This window comes from Lutra lutra, chromosome 10 (assembly GCF_902655055.1).
Source record: "Lutra lutra chromosome 10, mLutLut1.2, whole genome shotgun sequence".
Taxonomy (NCBI): domain Eukaryota; kingdom Metazoa; phylum Chordata; class Mammalia; order Carnivora; family Mustelidae; genus Lutra; species Lutra lutra.
Genome location: NC_062287.1, coordinates 78,323,232 through 78,350,261, shown reverse-complemented (window position 1 = coordinate 78,350,261; position 27,030 = coordinate 78,323,232). Strand labels below are relative to the sequence as shown.

Sequence of the window (27,030 nt, the reverse complement as noted above, 5' to 3'; positions counted from 1 at the left end):
GTCACTTGGTGTGTGTTTCAGTATCTCAATCTCTCTTTAATCTTGTGTTGCTTTCAGATCTCTCAATGATGAAGAGATATTTCTTTCTCATAAGTCCTTCCAACTCATCTTGCATACTTACAGAAAAAGCTTCCTTATAAACCCGTTCATGATGTCACTTACTGAGACTCTACCATATGCTCAGCTTCTTACATACTTTAAGGATTTATAAAAACAATTTTAGGTAGGTATTATTGAACCCATTCTGCAGGTGAGGAAACAGGCTCAGAGAAGTAATTTTCCAAGCTTGGGACATTTATTAAATGGTGCAAACAGATATTTCCCTAAATCCTAGACTCTTTTTGTTAGTTCATAACCCTTCTTATATTTAAAAAACAACAAGCAGAATTAAGAGAATTTTGCATATATCCCATGCTAAGCTATGAGTACCTGATTCCTTGTAAATCCCTTCTAAAAAAGTATCTAAAATAGTATTTTCTCAGTCTCTTTTGTGAAGCAATATGTAGCAGTATTAAGAATTGTCCCAGAAAATCTCATTTTCTTTAGTGCTGTTACCATGGACAACATGTTAAACCTCATTATATAATCATTATAATAACAGCAACTACAACAATAATAATAATGTCATGGATTCCACAATATGGTTGTAATGGTCTATATAAATTAACATATTAAAATGCTTGATACAATCTTCCCAAGACATAACACATCTCTAAAATCTGCAACTATTATTGTGAACGAACATGACATAAGACTTGAATAAAAGGTGTCTTTAGTGGAGTATCTAAGAGCCTCTAAAAATGCATTTAGGATTTGGGTTGTGGAGGGAGGCAGCTCTGTTCCTAGAACAGGGAAAAAATATTCCCTTGCCAGCCATGATTTTTAAAAATTACCTCTGCCTTCAGAAATTCTTTTATATTAGCATCTCCTTGATGTGAAAGGTTAGATGTTGATTCCGCAGGCGCAACATTCCCCCATTATACGTGAACCCTCAGAAAAAAATTGTTTTAATAAGAGCCCTTTTAGGAATTTATATTTTGGAGCCAAGTAGAATTTAAAAAGAAAAAAAAAAAAAAAACAGGTTTCATGAGGTAACATGAAACAGAAGAGGATTTGGAAGCTTAAATCTATTCTGCAGTTTTATAAGTCATTTCAGTCTGGTGCTAAGTGCAGGTAGAATTCACAATAGCTTTTAGTTATTTGATACTAAAAATAGATCACCATAAAATAGGTTCCAAAGGGGGGGGGATGCTATTTTCAATTACAGGAATTACAGAATTACAGGGAAGGCAAATTGAAGGCAGAGGCTTTAACCCACTGAGCCACCCAGGCGCCCCTGGGAAGGCAAATTGAAAGGAAAGAATTTTATCCTCACTATTTAGAAACTTTCAACCTGGGCTTATATTAGTATTTGCATGATTTTCCCAACCTGTCTAAAAGAGAGTTCCAGAGAACCAGTCCTGTTAGGTGCTGTTCAATCTCTCAGCGGGGACAGCAAGTTGGTGATGAACGAGCATACGATCTTGAAAGCAAAACCTCCTCAGCTTTTCCCAGTTGAACAGTAGACAAGAGACCATCACATAGGAGGTTGACCTTGCGTTCACTACAGCTGCAGACATGCTTATCCAGGGAACCCAGTAACTCCTGCCTAAACTGCTATCCTGCATCTCTTCCATTCGGCAATTCCGAAAGCATCATAATGTCACATGTCCCCAGATGGTTTTGTTGCCTCCGTCAGGTTGCAAGTTAGTGTTAGGCATCAGCACAGCATAACATAATGCAACACATACCTGAATATTGTTGGTAAGGCAGGAGGAGGGTACCACAGAGATTTTTCACAAGAACTTCCCAGCGAAGACTTGCCAAGAATATTTTAGCAGGGGTTAGGTTCTGAGTGTCATTACCTCCAAGGCTTCAGGTGTACATATGAGGAGTTGGGAGGAGAAGGGAGGTGAAATGTCCTCTGCTTCCTAGCATTGAACCCTGAAAAGGATGGGGCTGGGTGGAGAGCACCGTGTGGGAAGGAGGACATAGGATATAGGAGGAATTAAAATTAAATTAAAAAGATCAAATCTGGACTCCTGCTCTCTTTTATTTCCAATGATATCTAGGATTGTTTAGTTAGCACCTCTATTAAAATTTTCATTTACTGAAGCAATCAATCAGCAAGTCATGCTCAATGTCTAAACTTAAGGAAACATTAAATTTGCTTAATTCTTTCTGATTGAAAAATAATAATGTCTATTACTTTTGTATCTGACTGGTAATTCCCACTGCCAGAAGATGAAATGATTTTCTCCCTATTTTATTTAATATCTACACTATTACTAGGAGATAGCTATTATTATTTATTCCATTTTATGAACAGAGATAATTCCTATTCAGGAAAGCTTTAGGAAGCTGAGGTTCAAGATGCAAGGTAAGCTGACTATAGCCACAAAGTTCGTATCTGGCAAAGCTAATACTTGAACTACTTTTGCCAGACTCAAGACCTATGAGCCAAATCCTCTCCAGGAAAACGATGTCAAGTCAGAGGCCCGATTTGAACTTCATAGCTTGTATAAGTTTTTTTTTTTTTTTTCCTTATGTACCCCTCCGTTTCCTCTCTCTATAAAAGTAAAGATAGTTTCTAATTCATACAAATATTGTGACAATTGAGTAAGCCCGTGTATATGAAGCACTTTAATTGCACGTGGATATTGAAAAGGCTCGGCTAGGGTTACTTATTTTTAGGATAATGATGACCACAATGAACATGATGCAGGAAAAGCAGAAGGAGAAAAAGATCACAATGACACACAGTCCTTGCAAAGATGAAACTGATTTTTTTCCAGTGGCTGAAGTTTCCACCGTTGTAATAAAACTCAGCTTGTAAGTTGCCTGTCTTCCTGTAACTCTTTATCCCTCAGAAGCACACAGAGAAACACAGGGAGGAAGCTCACCCCTGGACACTTCTTACTCTAGTGGGACTGCTTTGGCCATCCTGCCCACTATGTAAAGCAGTACTTTTATGGGAAATGCATGTTGGATCCACTCCAGAATCCAGAGATGCAACTTACTCTCTCTTGAACTCCACTCTCTGTAAGTTCCAGAAAATTCTTTCCCCAGTCCTAATGGGAAGCAGGGGAAAGAGAATGCTCAGCAGACAGGATCGAAAGACACAGGTCCTAGAGTGTAGAAACCGAGTCTGGAGGGAAAATCTGCATTTTCTATCTGGTCTCTAGACTGAATGCCCATTGTGCATCGTGATTTGGTGTTGCCCACCAGGCAGATGGGAACTTAGGAGACTCCTTTCCTGTGGTGGTAAAAGTTGATTGCAAATTTCCCATATCAAAGTAACATAAAATCTAAGATGCTATGGCTACAAAGAAAGAGGTTTATTATACTTCAACTTTTCAAATATAAAATAAACATAAAAAATGTATTTCACAAAGCATCAAAGTCCCCAAAATAATTAAAAATCAAGAATAAAAGAGAGAGAGAGAGAGAGAGAGAGAGAGAGATTTTTAATAACAGAAAGCAAAGTGAAAACAAAATTCCTTCTATTATTATAGGTTATGATATTTGGAAAACTGGTTCTACTTTCAAAGTTCTCTTTCCCTTGTATTTTTCTCAATGCCTTGTCAGGCCCTCACTGTTTTCTCTCATAAATGATGAAGCCTTTAAAACATCTCAAAAAATAAATGGAAAAAAGTGCAGTTTGGTAAATTGTACTAAATGTTTTCCTATGGCTCTTATTAGTGTCTTGTCAGCAGTTTTCTAAGACAAACTTGTCAATAAATAGAGTTTCTAAACTAAGTCAGTTATTTTGGAGGTTTTCTTGGATGAATCCTAAAAGTTTTCATCTTACTAATATGAACTTAAGATGCTCATGATGGTATTTTTCCCTTAAATTATCACGGATGAGTAGACAGAGAGCATCTTTACTGCGAAATGGCAGGTTTGTTGGTAGAAGTAAGAGCTTTTGGATTTGAGTTTCAGTTGCTTTCTCACTTTGAATAAGATTCTTAAATCCCTGAGCTCCAGTTTCCTCATGTGTAATAGGGGAAGGAAAGTACATTCCTTGAAAAAAATCGCTTTTAGGATTACATGAAATGATTTACATAAAAGCAACTTCCTACGCTGGTTACCAGATTTTAGGCATTAAAGATTATCATCATTATTCTCTTCACCGACATCGTCATCTTCAACTGTGGCTTTCAAAATTTCTACCTCTCTTAGACTAACAGATATCAATTCTGAGTCAAATCAGACTCTTAACTGTGGGATGCCATATTTTTTTGATAAACAAAAGGACCACTTTATTAATAAAGACAGCATACACAACATTTCTGCATGGGAAAGGGATTTACAATTATGAAGTCCCTCTTATGTGACAGATACTAGTGGCAGTGCCATGTGTGTTTAGGGGATGCCTGCCATCCAAACATCTCCATGTCAGCACTACCGCCTCACAATAAACATATAATTTAAATTTAAAACAGCGTGCTCACTCTACAAACATAGTATTTTGAAAATATGCACAGTTTCATCTACAAATTTGATCCATTTGATCTCATATGTCTAAAAATTTTAGTGCTACCTTTACTAGACCTTTACTCACAGCATTCAGTAGAATACTCACACATCCCATCAAGCAACTATTTTATAGAAGTTAAAATGATGCTTCTCAATAACAGACTTGCCAAGAGCTATTAAAATATTAGCCAAAGGGGTGAGAGAATGCGAATGACAGATACAGCCAAAACTGGAGATATGTACATTTTTGGTTGTAAAATTATGGTCATGATATAGCTAAAAGAGTGATCACACTTATGGTGTGTGGGGGTGAACTGCAACTAGAAGTACCCAGAAATGAATATTAGGACATTGGCCACGAGAAAATCATTTCAAACAAAGATGAAAATTCAGAATCTTGCATTATTTTATACCATAATATGATAATGGCAAAGACTAACAGTTATTCAATTCTTAAGTGTTTATACATATGAATTAATTTAACTCCGCAACTGCCCATTCAGTGGTATCATTGATTTTTCATGTTATTCAAGAAGATTTGGGGTGGAAAGTGGTTGAAATACTTGGCTAATGTCACTTTGACAGATACTCCAACTTGAAGCCTGAAACCTTATCTACCAGGTTCTGTTGTCTCCAAACCTACCTCTGCTTCTTACCCATGAGGATGGCTTGCTGTACAGGACAAAACATGAATATGTAAATACTTTGCACTACTCTGGAGAAGGATTTATTTCATTGATCTCTGTATCTGCATAGTCCATTCAACTAAGCTATGCTAGAAATGTACTTCAAAACAAACACAATCTGTTTACTATCTAAATTATGTCGTGTGAAGCAATATTTCACTTAAAAAGCTATTATAGAAATCTGCATTTATATCATCTAAAGAAGTTCAGCCCAGTTTGTCCATAAAAAAACTTAAACTCAACCAGAGCTCACCAAAAGACTGATCATAAGTCAGTCCGGTAAATTTCTGGCATTCCATTCAGGGCCAAGGTGTATTGTATGTATCTTCTGGACCTCTTTTTTCTATAACTTTTACTCTTCTTTTCTACACCTTGTTATTACACACACATGCACACAATGGTTACAATTTCAAAACCAAGCAACAGTTGTAGTTGATATCACCTTTTATAACCAACCTATTGCAATTACAAAAGTGAATTACATGTTGTTTGTGGTTTATGATGAAACGTCATACCTATTTCGAACAATGCGTACGAATGGAAGGAGTAGCAGAGAAGACAGCTAGGACATGATAACCACGGAAAATTCTAATCAAGTTATTTAAAAAAGACAATCCCAGGTGATATTAGGAGAGCACAGCTTGTTTTGCGTGTCCCATTTGCTTAAGGTCTTGAAAGCACCAGTTTTTTTTCATAAAAAATTCAACAATTTATTCACCACACTGTGCTTCAAATGAGCTCTTCCTGGATCTAAAATTCAAAGTTGTACTCAAAAGACAAAACTGTGACACATCTGAGAAAACTCAAAATACTTTTATGTAATGTCTCAAGGCAAGGCCTGGTCTGTGGAAGAAAGAGAATCTCTTGAGAACTTCATGCACAGCATGGTAAGTTGTTTGGTTCCTAAACCCTCAAGGCCACAGGACAAGGTCAGTCACTGAACATCAGCGCCCTCTGTAGCCGACCAGAATCATTGCAGGCATGTGCACAAGCCCGTGAAGTGGTGTGCTGTTCGTTCTGGGTGCCTGGAGATGAGCGACTGGCAGTGAGTCACAGAATCTGTGTGGTCTAGCGCCCTGTGCTTCTGCTAGCTATCCAGTCCCTCTCAAGATTTAGTCCAAAATATGTAAGAACACTGTAAAAATAGAGAACTGTAGAACACTGAAATACTGACACACCTATGATACAGATCCTCCTGAGAGCTCAGGTTCCAGTCAGAATATCCTGTTTTCTTGGGCGATTCCTAATTCCAATAAATTACTGGAGCCTCTATTCCTTAATCAGGAAAATGAGTTTGGTCCATTCACCTTCACATAGATATTAGGAGAATTATACGCAATAAAACTCATTAAGATGCTCTGCAAGATGTATTCTCTCCACAGTTGTTAATTGTTATTGCTATTATCATTTTATTCATGTCTCTTATTTTTTTTAATGCTGTAGATATCAGATACAGTTAGTGAATAATTAGCAAACTCTTAGAACTCAAAAATAAATATCATATCACTGGCCTTCTACCAATTATTCCCAAGAGAAGATGGAGTACAAAGCAAACAAATAAAATAAAAGGGAAAAGAAAAAACCCTGAAGATTTGAAATCATACTTACAGCAGAAGTGATGACAAACAGTACAAAATACATAAATTCCTTCACAGAACTACGTGAAATTCACCACTAAATCATGTGTACAATCTACATGAACACCATATTAGTGATCAAGAAATAGAAATAATTATGAGCGGCCTCAGTAAAGCAGGAGCACTTTGAAAAGTGATGGGCTAGGAGGTTAAGGAACTAAGTTTGAACTTTACTTACTGGGGGAGTTTTAAAAACATTTAACTTCCTCAGTTAAATACAAAGAAACCATCAAAGATGGAATTCCTAGTCAAAATATTCCCAAATCTGTTCAAACTCTGAGGTCCTGTAATCTTGAAATTAACTTCTTGGTTAACAAGGTGACTATGACTGCCACATTTATTCCTGTATTTTACTGATAGTACGGTATCTCATAGCCTTTATCTCCAAGTGTACTTTCCCTAAATTACTTGTTTGCCTCTTGAAAGAATCTTAGGAGAAAGATAACTCAGAGAATGTTACTTGTACTTTATAGATGAAAAAGCAAAACACAATTGAGACAACAACAAAATGGCACACTTTATTTATCTAAATTATAGTGCACTAAATTGATTTTTTTTTTATCCATAACTAGTTTATACAACCATGGCTCCTATTTCATTCTAAAGTGCTAGGTATCAAAACACGGGGAGTATTTAGCTCAAGTGATTAGGGCACAATGACTAGGAGCCTGAGTTTGTGATTTTAATTTTCATCAGCTTTGCTAGTCTCTTGAATCCACTTCCATGAGCTCCAGTCTCAGCCATTCTGAAAACGCACACGCTCACTACTGGGCACCATCAGTGTTGGGAGAAAGAACAAATACCAGTTTGTACACACTCATCCCCTACTACTGGAATCTAAGGTAAAAAACAAAACAAAGCAAGCAAACAAACAAACAAAAAAACCCCACTACACTAGGAAATCCATCTCTGCACTTAAAGAGTATATTAGAGTACGTGGAGTAAGTAGACTATCACAGGAGAATATGTGGAGTATATCAGTGTGCAGTCAACCTCGTGTGCTCAGGAAACACTACCCCAAAATTCGGCACTTTGGCACATTGAATATTTTAGGCTGAATAAGTTTCAGAAAACAGCAGAAGCAGGAAGGTCACACTGATCTTCCTCTCACCATTCCTAAAGATTTTTTAAAATTTATTTATTTGACAGACAGAGATCACAAGTAGGCAGAGAGGCAGGCAGAGAAGGGGAGGGGAGGCAGGCTCCCTACTGAGCAGAGAGCCCAACTCCTGGGATCATGCCCTGAGCCAAAGGCAGAGGTTTTAACCCACTGAGCCACCCAGGTGCCCCTCTCACCCTTCTTATCTGAAACAGATATGAAACTCTCCTATAGGAGGTACCCTCCCTATACCTGGAGGAAAGGTACATCCTTATATCTGAAGACAAGGGAGTGCCAAGAAGAATCGTAACAACCATGACTTGCCAAGTTTCCCTGAGTTTACCATGGGTACCCCATATTCCTTAGTCTATCATATTGATATACAATTGCCCACTGTTCATCAGACCTAGTATATATTTGTATACTATACTATACTATACTATATATATACTATACTATACAGGTCTGTTGCTTTGGGTTTTCATTTCCTAATAAAGTTTTCCGTGTCACATAAAACTTATTAAATGATCATGTGTTTTTTTTTTTTGTTTTTTGTTTTTTGTTTTTTCTTATTAGCCTGTCTTTGTCAGTTTAATTTTTAGACAGGGATACCAGGAGAGTTGAGGAAAACTTTTTCCTCTTCTACGAACCCTTCAACTTTTCTCTTCTGTTAGGCCATGGTTTAATAGGACTTCCTCCTCAAATTCTGTAAGTCAGCTAATGGGATCTGACAAGGCTAACGAGGCCAGGCTCTTTAATTAAATTCTTAACCTTCTACTTAGGATCAAATGGAGAATTTGACATTTAAAAGGTATTATCTTTATTTATCTGTTACTTGAAATGACAAACATAATGACAGGGTTGAAGAAAACATATATTCTACTTTCTTTTCAAATCAGTAAAAGAGAAAGAGTATTTTTTTAATTTTTTATTAATAAATGAGGATCAGAACATAAAAGAAAAAGGAGACATGCATATAAGTATAACTGTCATGACTATGTTGGCAGACATGGATAGAGCTAGAGAGTAATATGCTAAGTGACATAAGTCAGAAAAAGACAAATACCATATGATTTCAGTCATATGTGAAACAAAACAGATAAGCGCAGGGGAAAGAAAGGGGGCGGGGAGAGGGAGCAGCAAACCAAGAAACAGACTCTTAACTACAGAGAACCAGAAGGGAGGTGGGTGGGGGATGGGTGAAATAGGCGATGGGGATTAAGAGTACACTTATCCAGGATGAGCACTAAGTGATGTACAAATTGTTGAATCGCTATGTTGTACACCTAAAACTGATGCTACAATGTATGTTAACTAACTGGAATTTAAACAAAAACTTTAAAAATAGAGAGAGAGAGGGGCGCCTGGGTGGCTCAGTGGGTTAAGCCTCTGCCTTCAGCTCAGGTCATGATCTCGGGGTCCTGGGATCGAGTCCCACATTGGGCTCTCTGCTGGTCAGGGAGCCTGCTTCCTCCTCTCTCTCTCTCTCTCTCTCTCTCTGCCTGCCTCTCTGCCTACTTGTGATCTCTGTCAGATAAATAAAATCTTAAAAAAAAAGAGAGAGAGATAAAACCTATCAAGGCAATGGACGTTGGGGAGGGGATGTGCTATGGTGAGTGCTATGAAGTGTATAAACCTGGTGATTCACAGACCTGTACCCCTGGGGCTAATAATACATTATATGTTTATAAAAAATTTTAAAAAATTTTTAAAAAAAAATCTGTCAAGGCAGCTAGTAAACAAAACAGAACAAAACCAAAACAGGTTAGAACAGCTGCTGTTGCCTCGGAGTTGTTGAACAGGCAGTCCAAGGATAAATAAAATAGAGGAAATGACTTAGGAGTAATGAGTGATGTCTTAAAGGCACTGAAACTGACCAAAACAGCCTTAACATATCCCTCAGCTTGACTAAATTTTAGACAGGCCTCTTCCTGACTCTGGGCCCTGACCTCCCTTTTTTTAGGGCATTTATTTGAGTAAACTTATCATTGTAACTCCTTCCCTGCCCTTTTGAGATGTAAATCTTTAAAGAGCTTCTTGCAGAAAAAAAGAAAAAAAAAGTGTCTAACCAGTTTTCCATCCCAGGAATATCTTCTAGGATGCACAGGGTGCTATCTGAAAGGGAACCATCAAAGAAGATGGCACTCCTATTTTTAGGTCTGTGTGGGAAGGTAGGAGCCTAACTTTTAGGGGCAATGATTAGCAAATGCAGGTGGTCTAATCACAGAGAAAACATTTGCAAAACGCAAGAACAATTCCATGTGCACTAGGCATCCCACTGATTCATCTCCCCCCCACTTCCTTTAGTACTTCTTCTCCAGCTCACCCGTGGAGAGTAACTACCTTCCTGCCATTCCTGTCAACAGAGTTGAATTCAGTCTTTGCTCGGCTTCACTCCCCTATTGTAATAGCCTTAACTAACATGTCCAATGCCTATTTCACTTTGTCTCGTGCAATTTTTGCATGCCAAGATTTGGTCAGGGTTTTCTTTGTGCTTTTACAACTAAAAATCAGGAGGATACATACAAATCTTTTCACTGTAGCCCATCTGTGATCAGAGAACGTCCACAACGAGCAGCAGGTAGCAGCATTCACAGAATGTGTTTACACATGAAGGAAGTGCTTGGAGAGTGCGGATTCAGCCCTACAGGATGACCCAGGATCATTCAGAAATTAATCACAACAGGAAATCCTAAATCAAATAAAAATACAATTGATTTCACCTCTACAAAGTAAAATGGTTCCAGAGCTCAGAGCTGAGCTTTGAAAACTAGGAAAGGCCGAAATATCAATAATTAGCACATCGGCAATGATACAGCTTGGGGGAGAGGAGAATCTGAACTTGTCCAGTGTGGACTGCCATCAGCATGGGATACTGAATGCTTTCCTGTGCATCAAAATATTGTAAGGATATCAACCCACAGTTAAGTTGCTTAGCGAAAACTCAGACTAAGATCTAATAAGAATTCAGCAATAAGGTAATGGAAGACAACTGAATCCCAGAAAGTAGACCAGCCTTCCAGGAAGCAAGAAGTCAACATTTGTTTTCAAGAAAATGGGGGAGAGGGGTCCTGGGTGGCTCAGTGGGTTAAGCCTCTGCCTTCGGCTCAGGTCATGATCCCAGAGTCCTGGGATCGAGCCCCACATGGGGCTCTCGGCTCAGCAGGGAGCCTGTTTCTCCCTCTCTCTGCCTGCCTCTCTGCCTACTTGTGATCTCTCTCTCTCTCTCTCTCTGTGTCAAATAAATAAAATCTTAAAAAAAAATGGGGGAGAGAATTAAAAAATGCAAGTTGCCAAATTTGCTTTAAGAGAAACCTCCTGGGGTGCCTTGGTGGCTTAGGTGGTTAAGCGACTGCCTTTGGCTCAGGTCATGATCCCCGGGTCCTGGGATTGAGCCCCCACATCAGGCTTCCAGTCCAGTGGAGAGCCTGCCTCTCCCTTTCCCTACCGCTCTGCCTACTTGTGCTCTCTATCTCTTTGTCAAATAAATAAAATCTTTAAAAAAAAAAAAAGAAAGAAAGAAAGAAAGAAAGGAAGAATGAAAGAAAGAGAGAAAAGAAAAGAAAGAAGAGAAGCCTCCTGTCTCACCTGGACTGCATCTTCAGCTGGGGCCTACACCACCCCCAGGGATACCCACTGAGCCCATACAGGTAGAAGCAGGGTGTGGGCTGAGGAGGAATGATAGTAGTGCTTTGCATGTGGACAAGATGGGGGGAATATGGGCATAAGGAAAATGCCGGAACTTGACAAAAGGGAACTATCACTTAATAGTGTATCTGGATCTTAAAGCCAACTAAGCCTTGGTTCAAAGCCTATCTCTGCTTTTTCCTGTTTGGGTGAATTAGACATGCTGATTTCATTGAGGTTCATTACATTTTCCATGAAGCCAGAGATGACAGCATTTGCCCAACTGGGTTGCTATAAAGATGAGAGAAGTAATACATGTAAAAAGCCTACTAACACAGTACCTCACATAGAGTAGGAGCCCAACAAACGGTACTAGAGGTGCTTGTGTTACATATAGCCTTGCATCAAGTTTCACTCTTTGAAAATAGAAGTGTAAGAAAGATAGGTTACAGGAGCTAAATAAACTTTTCTATACATAGAAAAAAATGTCTGGAATATTTTAAAATAAAGGCTTCTATTTCAAAGCTCTCCAACGTTAAAATGGAAGGAAAGAAAGAAAAAGAAAGCAAGCAAGTAAGCAAGCTTGCTTTGGAGTGAACAAAAAGGAGCTCAAAAAGAAAGGGACCTGAGCATTAGGAGAAAATCCTTGACATACACTTATCACATCAAAATCCTTACCCTATCTAAGATTCGGCTCCCTTACCTTTACTGCTTTCACAGTTTGCAATTTGGATCACAAAAGGAGTATTTCTGATAATTTCAAGACTGTCTGTATACTAGAATATTAGTCTGAAAAGACAGAGATGTTGATTCATAAATAGTTCCCCCCTCTCCTGAAAAAGAAATAACTAGTAAGTTCTTTGCTTCAGATAACCAGTAGGCTCATTTAACTTTTTGATGGCCAATAAAACAGTTTGCTAGTAATTATATTAATTCTATTACCTTGTGAGATCCTGGGAGATAATGGTTATTTATCAGTTGTGCTGGGGTCAGTGGTGGTATGAAGTCGAAGCTCTGGACACTTAGTGAATAAACATGTCCTGTTGCTCTACTGAGCACTCTATTACTACCATGATAGAGAGATAACAAAAATAAAACATAATAGCTGCTTAACATGCAATTTGTGATCTTCAGGGGGAAAAAAAAAAAAGCTTTTAAAAAACCTAAAACAGAAGTTGTACTGATTAAAAGACAAAAACCTATTCAAAGTAAAAGAAAATAAAGCATTTATCAATTGTACTTAGAATAATAAATAAGTGAGGGATAAGCAGATTATAATAAAGATTCTGACACTGATCTACAAGCAGTTTTTCTCATGTCATGACAAATAGTGCTAAAATATATTTATTTACCAGTTATTCCTGTTAATTTTTGTACATATCACAAAGAAACCACAGTAGAGACCCACTGAAAATGCCACTGTACCCCATTCAAAGGTGTAGTTTTAAAGCTAAATGCAGGGTGTCTGGGTGGCTCAGTGGGTTAAGCCTCTGCCTTCAGCTCAGGTCATGGTCTCAGGGGCCTAGGATGGAGTCCCACATCAGACTCTCTGCTCAGCAGGGGTCTGCTTCTCCTTCTCATTCTCCCTCTGTATTCTCCTCCCCACCCCCCACCCCGCTCTGTCTCTCTCAAATAAATAAAATCTATTTTTAAAAAATAAAAATGCAAATTTATAATGAAAATGACTTCTGAAAATATGGTGGTCAGATTTATCTGATTTGAATTAAACTTGCTTATTCGGTCAATATTGACAATACTGTAAAATAGTAGATATAGCATAAAATCGCTATTTCTTTTTATCTGTGGGGATTTGAGAAAAAGGGAGGCATCATAGATGACCACAGATTGTTTGTCTCAATAACTCCACATATAAAGAAGATAGTAGGAGACATTGCTTTTGGATTTCTTAAGTTTGAAATGTCATTTAAGCTTACAAATTGGTATGTTGAGTAAGCATTTAGATATAAATACCTGGAATTCAAAGGAGTGGTCCAAGCAGAAAATATGACTATAAGAAGTATATATCCTCAATGCTACTCACAAACTTGACATAGAAAATAGAGAATAGGTGGAAGAGAGGTTTAGAGGGTGCCTGGGTGGTTCAGTTCGTTAAGCATCGAACACTTGACTTCAGCTCAGCTCATGATCTCAGGGTCCTGAGATTGAGTCATGCCTCAGGCTCTGTGCTTGATATGAAGCTTGCTTAAGATTCTTCACCCCCCCCCCCCCCATCCAGCCCACTCACACACACGTGCATGCTCTCTCACTCTCTCTAAGAAGGAAGGAAAGAAAAAAAGAAGAAAGAAAGAAAAAGAAAAGAAAAGGTTTGAAGACCGAGGTTTGATATACTCCAACAAGGAAATATCTAAAAAGGTAAGAAACAGTTATCAAAGGAGAATGAGTAGGAATGGTCAATGAGAAAGGAAAAGATCCCAAAAATGTGGAGTCATGAAATTCAAGTAAAAGCAAGTATTTTAGGAATGTGGGAGTGATCAAGTATTGCAAATACAGCTGGTATAACTTAATATGAGAACTACGAACTAATATTCTAATTTAGCGGTATGGAGTTTACTGTTGACCTTGAAAGGAAAGAGCTGCCTTTACAGAGGTGCAGTGAAATGTGAATTTATGTGGATGAATATATATTTAAGAGCATAGGCAGTCTTTCAGAGAGTTTTGCCACTAAAAAGAGCAGAGAAACAAGGCAGCAACTGTAAGGCAATGCAGGGTTGAGTCATGACATTTCAAAGATGGGTGATACAACAGCATAATATTTATGAAATAGAGAAACTGATGATACATAAGAGAAGGGACAATTATTAGATATTCTTGAGTATGAGTAGAGTATAGAGTCAATGCACAAGTGTAAGGACTGACTTAAGTATATGGGTAATTCACCCAGTGTAAGTATAAGCAGTAAAGTCAAAGTAAATGGGTAACAGTGTACATAGATTGCTAGATGTGCTAAAAGCATGCAAAAGCATTCTTAAAATGTATTAATTATGTTTCCTTCAGAAAAGGCTGAACAATCAAAATAAAAACATTTTATGTAGGTTTGAGGGACTATTTGCCAAGATGTAGGAAGTATGAAGGAGAACCAGAAGAGGTAGTACAGTAGCGTGACGCTATAATTACTTTGGGCATATAAACTGTGGAGACATAAATCCTAGAGAAGAATGTTTAACTTGGCAGATAGACCTTAACAGAAACCATGAACTTTGGTTGAAAATCCTAACAGCTCTAGTTGACCATGTATTAAGAACACACAAATATATTGAACTCTCTACCCGGCTTCCTTCCATCTGCTGCCAGGAATTCCCAGGCCCAATGGGAAGCCAAAAGATGAAAGAACAAACTGATATAGTCCATAGAGTACAGATTTATGGGACACAGAGAAGTGTAGTAAAAGCTGGAAAGTACAGGTAGAAGAATAAATGAACAATGTTCAACATAGATAGCTTCTATTTTCTTGATGAAAGAAGAAGCAGGGTATGATTAGTTTTATGTGTCAACCTAGTTGACCTGCAATGCCCAGGTATTTGGTCTACCATTATTCTGGATATTTTTGTGGGTGTGTTTTTGAATGAGATTTACATTTAAATTGGTGGACTCTGAGTAAAGCCTGTTGCCCTCTGTAATTTGAGAGGGTCTCATCCAATCAGTTGAAGGAAGAATAGGACAAAAGATCAACCACCAAGAAAGAAGGAATTCTGCAGCAGACAGCCCTGAGACCTAAACTGCAACACTGGCTCTTCTCTGGGTCTTTAGCCTGTTAATCCATCTTGCAAATTTTTCATTTACCAGCCTCTATAAGCATGTGAGCCATTTCCTTAAAATAAGTCTCTCTCTCAATAGATGGATATATTTTGATATAAATGATCTCTCTCTCTCTCTCTCTCTCTCTCTCACACACACACACACACACACACACACACTTCCTCTTGGTTCTGTTTTTCTGGAGAAACCCAACTAACATATAGGGATATCAACTAAAACAATGGGTTGAGCAGGAGGAGTTTAAAGATTGAGGAGAGAGAAGGAAGTATAAAGTAGGCATCATATTGGGAGAATTGATAGACTGAGAGTGATGTACAAGAATGCAGGACTGCTCACCAGTAAGGGGCCACTGCCACTTAAGAGTACTGATCATAAGTTCTGGGGTACCTGAGTGTGTACCCTGAGTGGATTAAAGCCTTTGCCCCAGGGGTACAGGCCTGTGAATGGCCAGGTTTACACACTTCACAGCACTCACCATAGCACATACTTTCCCCAATGTCCATAACCCAACCACCCTCTGCCTACTTCCCTACCCCCGGCAACCCTCAGTTTGTTTTGTGAGATTAAGAGTCTCTTATGATTTGTCTCCCTCCCAAGTCCATCTTTTCATTTTTTCCTTCCCTACCCCCCAACCGCTCACTTTGCCTCTCAACTTCCTCATGTCAGGGAGATCATATGATAATTGTCTTTCTCTGATTGCCTTATTTCGCTAAGCATAATACCCTCTAGTTCCATCCATGCTATCACAAATGGCAAGATTTCATTTCTTTTAATGGCTGCATAGTATTCCATTGTGTATATATATATATATATATATATATATATATATATATACCTCATCTTCTTTATCCATTCATCTGTTGATGGACACCTAGGTTCTTTCCATAGTTTGGCTATTGTGGACATTGCTGTTGTAAGTTTTAACAACATACAGTCTTACACCTGATAAAAATAACATGTTTCCATAGTAAGAGAGAGAAAGCTTGAGATCTAAGCTTCACACACATGTATGCATATATATTGGAATCTATAAATATTTATTTGGTAAGATACATATATGTAATATAGTACATATTATGGGGTAGACATATTTCTGAACATTCAGAATTGAAGATGGAAAATAAAATTGGAGATGGAGCTAGATACTCCAAACATAAATTTAATTTCTGCTTTTCATCTTTTTACTTATACTTTTTGCATTCTGTAGTGTTCTAAATGGTTGTGATAACATAATAAAACTTCCAGAACTCTCTGCCCAGTCTTAATGATCTTATCTTGATTTTGAGTTCCTATTTAATTGTTAGAAATAGCATTTAGGGGGTGCCTGTGTGGCCCAGTCGTTGGGCGTCTGCCTTTGGCTCAGGTCATGATCCTAGTGTTCTGGGATCGAGCCCCACATCAGGTCCCTATTCCAAGGGAAGCCTGCTTCTCTCTCTCCTGCTTCCCCTGTTGTATTCCCTCTCTCACTGTTTCTCTCTCTTCCCTGTCAAATGAATAAATAAAATTAAAAGAAAAAAAGAAAGAAATAGCATTTAGTAAGGAGAATTCATGAATAAATCCAGGTCGTTCCACTCAGGTGGTGTCCTAGTCAGCAGCTCTTGCAGTGATCAAGACTTTGCAAAACCAGCAGGGATCAGCAGGAACACGCTTTTAGGAATACTGATTGTGTTGACACCCCAAGTACACCACAGTCAAGCGTGTTGCATAGAAAACCTAGTTTTGTTAGCTGTATGGACAAATGTTGGTGATAAACCTGACTTCCCAACTGCTTTTAACATACTGCAAAGAAAATAAATGTGAGAAAGAAGAATCTTGTGGAGAAAGCAAATGTGAGAGGAAGAAGAATCTTAAAAGAAGGATCCTAAAAGATCCACTTTAAGGATCTTAAAGTGGGTGTTAGAAAGAGAGTCATGAAAAAAACTGTGACTAATCCAAAACAAATCAATTAGAAATGTTAACTGAGTGCTTTCTACACAGTTCTATCACTGGTCACACCGATATTTTTAATAGATGTAAATGAAAACTACTTGACGACAATATGCAGTTTTATCTATTTTACTATTAATTCCCAATGATAATAATAATTATGGTGACAGCTAACATTGATGAGATGCTGACTATAAGCCAGTGACTGACCTCACTTTCCATATATGTAACTTTTCACAATAAGTCTGTGAGATAGATATTCTGTTTATCTCTCTTTTATAGTTGAAGGAAGAAAGAAGCCTGCCAAAACTGCTGAATTTACAACAAATGTATGTTTAACTAATTTTTTTTTTTTACTTCATTTCTGGAGTCATGGAAAAACTGACACATGTTGAGCTTGAGGCTCTGGAAGATACCTAACCGCCAGAGGAGCTTAATTTTATAAGAACTTAATTGGCTGAAGTTTCAGAAGGATGCTTAATTATAGATGTGGAAAGAAGGTCTTTTAAAAATAATTACAAGGGATCAAGGAGCACAGGTCAGAGCTTGTGTAACTTGAATCAACAGGAACATTTAATTAACCCATTTATTCTTCAATTAAGTTTATTGATGGGGACTGGATTAGATTAAAAAAAAAACACCTCTCAATCCTTGTATATTTCAGTGGCAATCATTACTTTCCAAGTGTACAAATCCTACTAAAGAATGTACAGATAGCATCATTCTATTTACTGATACAGACTTTTTTTTAAAAGATTTTATTTATTTATTTGAGACAAAGAGAGAGGGAGATACTGAGAGAGAGAGCGCGAACAGGGGGCAGACGGCAAAGCAGGCTCCATCCTAGGACCCTGGGATCATGATCAGAGCCAAAGGCAGAGGCTTACCCAACTGAGCCACTCAGGTGCCCCTGATGTAGAGTTTTCTTATTGAAAATTCATTCATGACCACAATATCTCAAAGAAAATGTAGGTGAATATATAATCCATTCCAGGATAGAATCATTAAATTAAGTATTATGTAAATAGGTCATTAGACAGATAATTAGATTGGTAGATAATTTTTTTAGGTGAGGGATGGGTGTTATAAATAAGCAATTATTAATCTGATGTTAACCAAAAATGTTTAGGACCATGAGAAAATCTGTATGAATACCAACTGGAAAGAAAAGCACAATGTATCTCGTTTTCAGAGGGATCAGGATTATATTTGGTAGATAGGCTCACATATTGTAACTATTCTTTCCATGATACAAAAAATAAAACACAAATTTTTTATTATTTTCTTTGTTCATGTTTTTTTTTTTTTCCAGTATTGAACATGCATGCATGCAATTATAGTTGGAAAATAAAGTAACCCTTTAGAATGTCTTATATAGGAGTGCTTGGGTGGCTCATTCAGTTAAGCATCCAACTCTTGGTTTCAGCTTGGGTCATGAGCTCAGGGTCCTGAGATCGAGCCCCACCTTGGGCTGTGCTGCCAGCAGGAGGCTGCTTGAGAGTCTCTCCCTCTCCCTCTGCCCCTCCTCCCACTCATGCTCATCTCTCCCATTCTAAAAAAATAAATAAAACCTTAACATATCTTATATATAAATATATATTAGATATATTTTAAATATATACATATTTAAATTCACATAAATAATGAAATTTAAAATCATGAAATACATAACATGTTATTTATTTTTAGGTTGCCCTAAGATACACATCGCAATCTCTTCACACCCCTAAGGGTTTTGTAAGGGCTTGGATTAAAAAATACAATTATTTACCAAATGCCAGTGGGGGACAAATGGTCCTACCAAGCGAACATAAGTGAACACAATGGTGTGCTCAGTACCACCACCTGCCTTGACTCTACCTAAAGGGCTAAAACAATGAAAGTACAGAAGAACAAACTCAAATAACTGCATTTGGAGAATGGTGGACAGAAGTTACAGTTTCTGTGAGTTCTAACTAGTGCCAACCAGAAACAAAGCAACTGTATAAAAAATCAGCCTGTTTTTTTTCAGGCTTAGAGCTTTTCACCTGTAAAAGGAGTCTGGTGGGCAAGATATTGCCTGAGATATCCTCTGGCTTCAGTGGTGTATAAAAGATTACTTAGGTAGAATCCTAGCAATGTTTTCATGTCAGTCATAATAATTTGTTTATCTTAACTGAGTTTTTCTTCTTCACTCCGATCATATTATAATAACATGTTAGGACTGAACTGACCACCAAGATCACCTTGAAAAGCTCATTAAACTTCCTAATGAAATGTCAGACACTTCTATAGATATATCGTTAATACTTCCAAGTAAATAACAATGTCTTCACAGGTCACAGACTACTTAAATTACTCAGTGAAACATTTCCAAGCAAGGCCCACACTTTAATAATACACATCCTGACACTTACAATCAAAGCTGGCATGCCTTTTTAACACATCATTAACCATAAATCCACATATTCAAACATTTATTCAAGCCTCACAGAGTTAACTCCTTTTTCCTTTCTCCCTTCTTTCCTGCACTGAGCAATTCAGCGGGTAGCAGTCCTGTAAGTGCCACATGGACGAAAAATAGCCAGCAATGTGAGGAAAGCCTCTCTAGAGAGATACATGCTACATGGGGTGGGAACAGATCAGGAAGTCAATCAATTTACATGGGAGGGGTCGAAAAGGCATCAAAGGTACCTTTCTTTTCTTTTTTTTTTAAATTTAAATTCAATTAATTAACATACAATGTATTATTTGTTTCAGAGGTACAGGTCTGTGATTCATGAGTCTTATATAATACCCAGGGCTCTTTACAACACATACCCTCCCCAATGTCCATCACCCAGTTACCCCTTCCCTCCACCCCTCTCCCCTCCAACAACCCTCAGTTTGTTTCCTAAGATTAAAAGTTTCTTACAGTTTATCTCCCTCTCTGGTCTCATCTTATTTCATTTTTTCCTCTCTTTCCCTATGACCCTCTGTTTGGTTTCTTAAATTTCACATATCAGTGAGATCATATGATAATTGTCTTTCTCTGATTGACTTATTTCACTTAGCTAGTGAAATAGCTAGTTCACTAGTTTCAGCCACATTATTGCAAATGGTAAGATTTCATTTTTGATGGCTGCATAATAATCCATTGTATATCACATCCTCTTAATCCATTCATCTGTTGATGGAGATCTAGGCTTTTCCCATAGTTTGGCGATTGTGGACACTGTGGCTATAAACAGTGGGGTGCAGGTGCCCTTTTGGATCATGACTTATCTTTGGGGTAAATACCTGGTAGTGCAATTGCTGGGTCATTGGGTAGCTCTATTTTCAACTTTTTGAGGAACCTCCATACTGTTTTTCAGAGTGGATGCACCAGTTTGCATTCCTCAAAGAAGATTTGACCTGAACGGTGTATCTGATTGTGGGGAGGAAAGTACTTGTGAGGCATGGAACCTATAGACATTTGTAATGGGTTCTACACATTCCCAAAGCGCAAAAATGGCATTTGGATCAAGTTTACTCAGTTTCCCAAAAGGCTGATCTCAAGTGAGTTCTATCTAATATCTAAATACTGTTATGTAAATGCACATATATGTATTTATGTATTTATTTATATGCACTCATGACTAACACATACATGTAGCAGAAATGATCATATGTTGGAAGACAAGAGTGACAAAAAACTGAGGTTTTGTGCAGATTCTTCCTTCCTACAGTGAGGAGCATATAGTGCAACAAGAATTATTTCTACATGGCTCCCAATTCACTATTGTCTTATTCAGGTGGAGGACTTGGGACACTCTTTGAATTAATAGGAATTTCATAAATGCATAGTGTTTGACCCCATGCCTTCAGAAAAAGGGCTTTCTTGTGATAAAACTCACAGAATGGAGATTCTGATTCTTTATTGTCAGACAGTGCACTCAATTTGCTTTTGAAAAGAAACAAATTATTTCCTGTTTTGTGGCACAATCAATGAGCAACTTCCAAAGGAAAGACGAAGAGGATGTTTATTAAAGGTTTAACTGAGGGGCGCCTGGGTGGCTCAGTGGGTTAAGCCTCTGCCTTCGGCTCAGGTCATGATCTCAGAGTCCTGGGATCGAGTCCCTCATCGGGCTCTCTGCTCAGCAGGGAGCCTGCTTCCTCCTCTCTCTGCCTGCCTCTCTGCCTGCTTGTGATCTCTCTGTCAAATAAATAAATAAAATCTTTAAAAAAAAATCTTTAAAAAAAAATAAAATAAAGGTTTAACTGAACCAACACTACTCAGTAAATACACTGATGCAAATGTATCCTTAGAATTTATTATAGTCACCATTTTTTCCCAAGGAAATCTTCAAAGAGAATTAGTTAATAAGTAAGATGTTTTGGTAGATATTTTCAATATTAATGATGATGAAAATGATAAGGATTCTTATAAACTTATGAGACAAATAAAAAGAAAAAAAAGTGTAATTCGAACAAGAGAGATTGTCTACCCAACTAAGAGAACTTAACAATCTTAAAAAAAATTGCCTCTGACACTCTTGAAAAAGAACATTCTGTGTCAGTTCTGTTTTGTTGATTCACAAGACACTGAATATGAAGTGATTTGCTAATAGTCTCATGTTCTGTGTCTTGGAGTGCATTTAATAGTGCAACATAAGGGAAGCCTAGGAGCTGCACAAATAGCACTGCTTTCAATAAAAATCTCAAACACCTTAGGAACCAAAATCGGTTTCATTTTCCATCTCCCAGAATGGTGATCCTGAAAGAAGAAAAATAACCCCCCCTTCCCCCAAAATAGAAGTATACACCTAGAGGACTCAAATAAGGTACCCTTCAGTTACTTATTAAAACTTACCATGAAGAAAAACACAAACAAACAAACAAAAAACAAAAAACTTACCATGTATCACGTACTGCATTAGAAACTGGGGCTAAAGAGAACAAACGGTACTTGCCTCACTCATCCATAGACAAGGGCAACGCAGTGTAGTAACTTTTAAAATACGAGAAATGTAGCGCACAAAGAAGGGGGCATTAATCTAGGTCTGATAAAATCTGTAGGAATGAAGCAAAGTTTTCCACAAAAGTTGAAGGACAAATATATTATGATGACAATACTTTGCCTTATTTGAGCAAAAACAAAAGAGAGAGAGAGAGAGAGAGAGAGAGAAATTCCTCTCAAATAAGATATGAAACATGTAAGAACAACTTTGGGCATAAAAGGAGTTTCCAGACTGAACAAGAATTTAACATTCAGTCATACTGAAAAAAGGTATACACCAGTCCCTCAGAGGAAAAAAAAAGGATTAAGCATCTAAAAGAACAACAATTCTCTCTTTTTTATATAGCCATGGACTCAGTTCTATATATATCTGTTGTCCAGAAGATGGTAATGCGGTTCTAACTGCAAAAGAGGCTGAAAGGCTAGTAAAGGGAGCCCCTAGCTAAGCAGGTGTAAATTTTCTGCTAAAACTCACTTGTATTACCAAGACTGAGAGAAGGGATGTATGCAGACATATAGTTGTTTCCACCACATTATCTTATTTAAATTCTACTGATGACCAAAAGAGGCAGTGAGTGACAGACCATAGGTAAGCAGCATATATACTACAATAATAAAGATTACAATAAATAACTTTTTTAAAAAAGATTTTATTTATTCATTTGACAGACAGAGATCACAAGTAGGCAGAGAGGCAGGCAGAGAGAGAGTAGGAAGCAGGCTCCCTGTTGAGCCCGATGAGGGGCTCGATATCTGGACCCCGGGATCATGACCTGAGCCAAAGACAGAGGCTTTAACCCACTGAGCCACCCAGGCGCCCCTACAATAAATAACTTATGTATTAAGTTATTAATACATAATTACTATTAAGTTATGTAACTTATAGATACTACAATAATGAGTACAATACATACCTTATGTGTTCTGAAATGTAAAAAATGTCTGAAATGTATGAAATTTTGAGAGATTGTCTACAAAAACTAGTTTGAGATTCACAGCTTAAAAAATAAAACTTCTAAGCAAACTGCCTTTCAGTGACCAAATATCTAACTATTTTTTTTTTTAAAGATTTTATTTATTTATTTGACAGACAGAGATCACAGGTAGGCAGAGAGGCAGGCAGAGAGAGAGAGAGAGGAGGAAGCAGGCTCCCTGCTGACCAGAGAGCCCGATGCGGGGCTCGATCCCAGGACCCCGGGATCATGACCTGAGCCAAAGGCAGAGGCTTTAACCCACTGAGCCACCCAGGCACCCCAATATCTAACTATTACTGCCCAAGAAAGGGCAGAGAGTCTGAAGCAGGGCTCGATACCAGGACCCCGAGACCATGACCTAAGCTGAAGGCAGAGGGTTAACCCACTGAGACACCCAGGGGCTCCAAGAAATGGCTATTTTTTTTCTTTTTTAAATCGTAAAATAACTCAAAATCAATCACTAGTATAGCATTTTGATAGGATACCTTATTCCTCAAACCTGAAAAAAATTAAAACCTTATTTGGAAATACATAACAGCTGATAACTGAATTCTAAATTCCTTCTTGTTTACTCTTAAAATCAAAACTTCTTTTTTTTTTTTAAAGTTATATCTAGGCAATTCATGTATCAGGTCAGTGTTAATTACAAGAAAGATTATAAAATTCTGTTAGTCTTGTTTGGAAAACAAAAGGGTAAGTGTAATTTCACTGAAAACCCAGAAAGCTGGGTTCAACGGAGGCATAATCTCATCTAGAAAATAAGAAATCCATGGGAATATGAGAGGTGTAGCATCCAACATGACAGAAACAGTTTTATGAATACAAAAAGAGGTTTATTTTCTCACAGCTTTGGCAAGAATAGTGAGCTTAGACACTGCATACCTGTGTAAGATCTGTAGAAAGACTGAAAGAGACAGTTATTTAGGTGGTTAGTTTCACATCTATTTCAAAGTCAACAGCCATGGAGGTGGAAAAACAGTGGCTAGAGTGAGAAAAGCATCTTAAAAGGAAAAGGAGAAAATGGAGTGCCGAGTTCCTTCTCTACTCTCCTCCAGCTCTATGAAATTAAACAACTTGAACAGCCTCGAGGATTTACTTTTCCTTATCTCTTTCTTCCATTTCAGAATGTGTTCTGCTTGACTTCTGGATTGTGCAAAGTGAAGTCATGTATATAAAAGGGCTTGCTTGCCCCAAGAAGTGCAATTACACGTGTAAAATGCTAGACACAGGAGTGACTTGATGACAGCGACGGTTTCTACTTCTTTGGTGAGATATTTTTATTGTTAAAATACATAAAGCTGGCAATAAAATAGTCAACAAATACTTACTATCAGCTACGTGACAGGCACTAAGTTCCTAAATAGTTGTACGAGAGGTGACGAAAGAGGAGGAAGGAAATTTTAAAGCAAGGCAGTCATACCTGCTTTAAATCTGAGTCTTATTTCTTAACATTCCAGATGCCTTCTTTTCTGTGAGTATAAAATTATTTAAGTCCTTATTATAATATCACAATGTCCACTGATTGCTTTGGTGATCTAGCATTTCGTTCTAAAGGTGCATCTAAACCGAGTGCTTCAGAACTATCTCTTGCTCATAGTGCATAGCAGACCATTTAATCAACTGTCCTGCTCTTCCTTGGCCAGTAACAATACCCAAGGCCCAAGACAGACTAAGGAGTATTCTCTCTACAACTGCCCTTAGACCATACTTGTAGTGCTACAAATGACTACTTTTTGATATTTCCCTTCTCCGCCCTTTAGAGTTACAAAGTGACCACATTCCCTGACATTTTTGAGAACTCTTATCTAAACAACAGAATCCCTTCTGTCTACATGGAAGAAATGCAGATGGCCACACCTCAGGTCACAAGCACTCCAAATGATCGTGAGTAGCCAGCCAGCACCTGCCCACTGAGCAGCAGTTGAGAACCTCTTGTTAAGAGACTTTCTATTCAGAGGGTGGCCCGTGACTGGCTGTACTGGCATCACTGGGGAAATTGCTAGAAATGCAGAATACAGACCCTGCTCTTAATCAGAACCTGCATTTTTATAAGATCCCTGAATTTATTCAAATATAATGAAGTTTCAAGAACATGGAGGAAGACACCTAGCTTAAAAAACAAAACAAAACAAACAAAAAAAAACCACAACTGTTTTGGGTAAGGAAGAGATTATAAGTCAATATGAAATGCCAGATTTAAATAGGGCATAATAGTTTTGGAAGGTTCTTAATGTATAGAAATGTTCCTATGAAATAGCCACTCTCTCATAATTCCTTGATACAAATTTTAGGTTATTAATATGTACCATGATATGTTAAGAAATATACTTTCTAGAGAAAATGGAAAATGATAATGGAAAATGGAAGTTTCTCTTGCCTGGGGCTATAAACATTTTTGGAACACAGGCCTCAGTGAATGATGGACAACAACGCTCCATCTAGTGTTGTTTTCTGCAACATTCAGACATAAGGACCCATTGTCTGGAAAAGGACCCGTTACCGTTTTGAATGTCAAGTATGGTAGGTCTAGTCAATTCCAACAAGGTTGATATTTTTATTTCAGTGCAGAGTACAAAAAGTTTCTTTGCACTAATGATTCACTAAGTCTCACTAAGTTTACCTGAGGTTGAAACCTACGGTTTTCACTATATCAAGGTGAATAAACCATTCACAGAAGTGGTGAGGAGGGGAAAAAACGCAAACAAAACAAAACAAAAGAAAACAAACAAACAAAACCAAAAACAAGAACAACAACAACAAAAACAAATGGGAAGGGGCAAAAGAAGAAGTGTTTCAGTTGATGGTTGAAATTACCGGAAAGTCTGTTACTTTCCTGAGGTTACTGTAAGAAATTACCACAAACTAGATGGCTTAAAACAAGAGAAATTCATTGTCTAACAATTCCAGAAGTCAAAAGTCAGACGTTAACAGGCTGACAAGATATGGAAGCAACTCCAAAAGTCCATCCATATTTGAATAGATAAAGGAAATGGGGTATATCTACAATAGACTCTTACTCAGCCATAAAAAAAGAATGAAATCTTGCCATTTGTAACAACATGGATGCGCCTACAGGGTATAATGCTAAGTGAAATAAGTCAGATAGAGAAACACAAATACCATGTGATTTCAATCATATGTGGAATTTAAGAAACAAAACAAAAAAAAACAAAAGGGACCAAAAACAAAAAGAAAAACAAAAAACGCAGACTCTTAAATACAGGGAAAAAACTAGTAGTCGCCAGAAGGCTGGTGGCAGGGGGTGGGGGGTGATCATAAGTACTTTATGGGGATTAAGAGTTAATTGTTGAGCACTGAGAAATGTTATAAAATTATTGAATTATTATACTGTATACCTGAAAGTAAGAGGACACTGTAATTATACTTGCATTTAAAACTGAAATTAAAAAAAAAAGGAAAGATACCACCTCCCTCCCAACAAAAAAATCAACAGGCCAAAATTATGGTGTCTGTAGAGTTGAGCTCCTTCCAGAGGCCCTAGGAGAGAGAGAGTGTGTTCCTTGCCTCTTCCAGTCTCTCATGGCTGCTGGCCTTCATGACTGATGGCTGCATCTTTCCAATCTTCAAAGCCAGCTTATTCAGATCTCTCACTACTTTGTCCTCACACAGCCGCCTCTCCATGTGTATGTCAAATAAGGACACTTGTGAATACATTTAGGTTCCACCAGAATAAATCATGATAAGCTCACCATCTTAAGATCCTTAACTTAATCACACGTGCAAAGACTCTTCTTTATAAGGTAACACGTACGGTTTTCAGGGATTAGGACCTACTATCTTTGGGCTGTGTTTCAACCTACTACCTGTA

At 37.8% G+C, this 27,030-nt stretch overlaps 1 protein-coding gene and 1 long non-coding RNA gene across 2 annotated transcripts in view; one reads left to right on the top strand and one right to left on the bottom strand.

Annotated features, from left to right (window-relative positions):
• The window catches only part of LUZP2 (leucine zipper protein 2), a 479,539-nt gene that overhangs the window by 208,258 nt on the left and 244,251 nt on the right, over positions 1-27,030 (bottom strand). The gene's annotated exons all lie outside the window — the stretch shown is intronic.
• On the top strand, positions 13,808-24,442 carry LOC125079408 (uncharacterized). Its single transcript, XR_007121111.1, has 3 exons — positions 13,808-13,940; positions 22,148-22,214; positions 24,326-24,442. It is a non-coding gene; the product is annotated as an uncharacterized LOC125079408 (long non-coding RNA).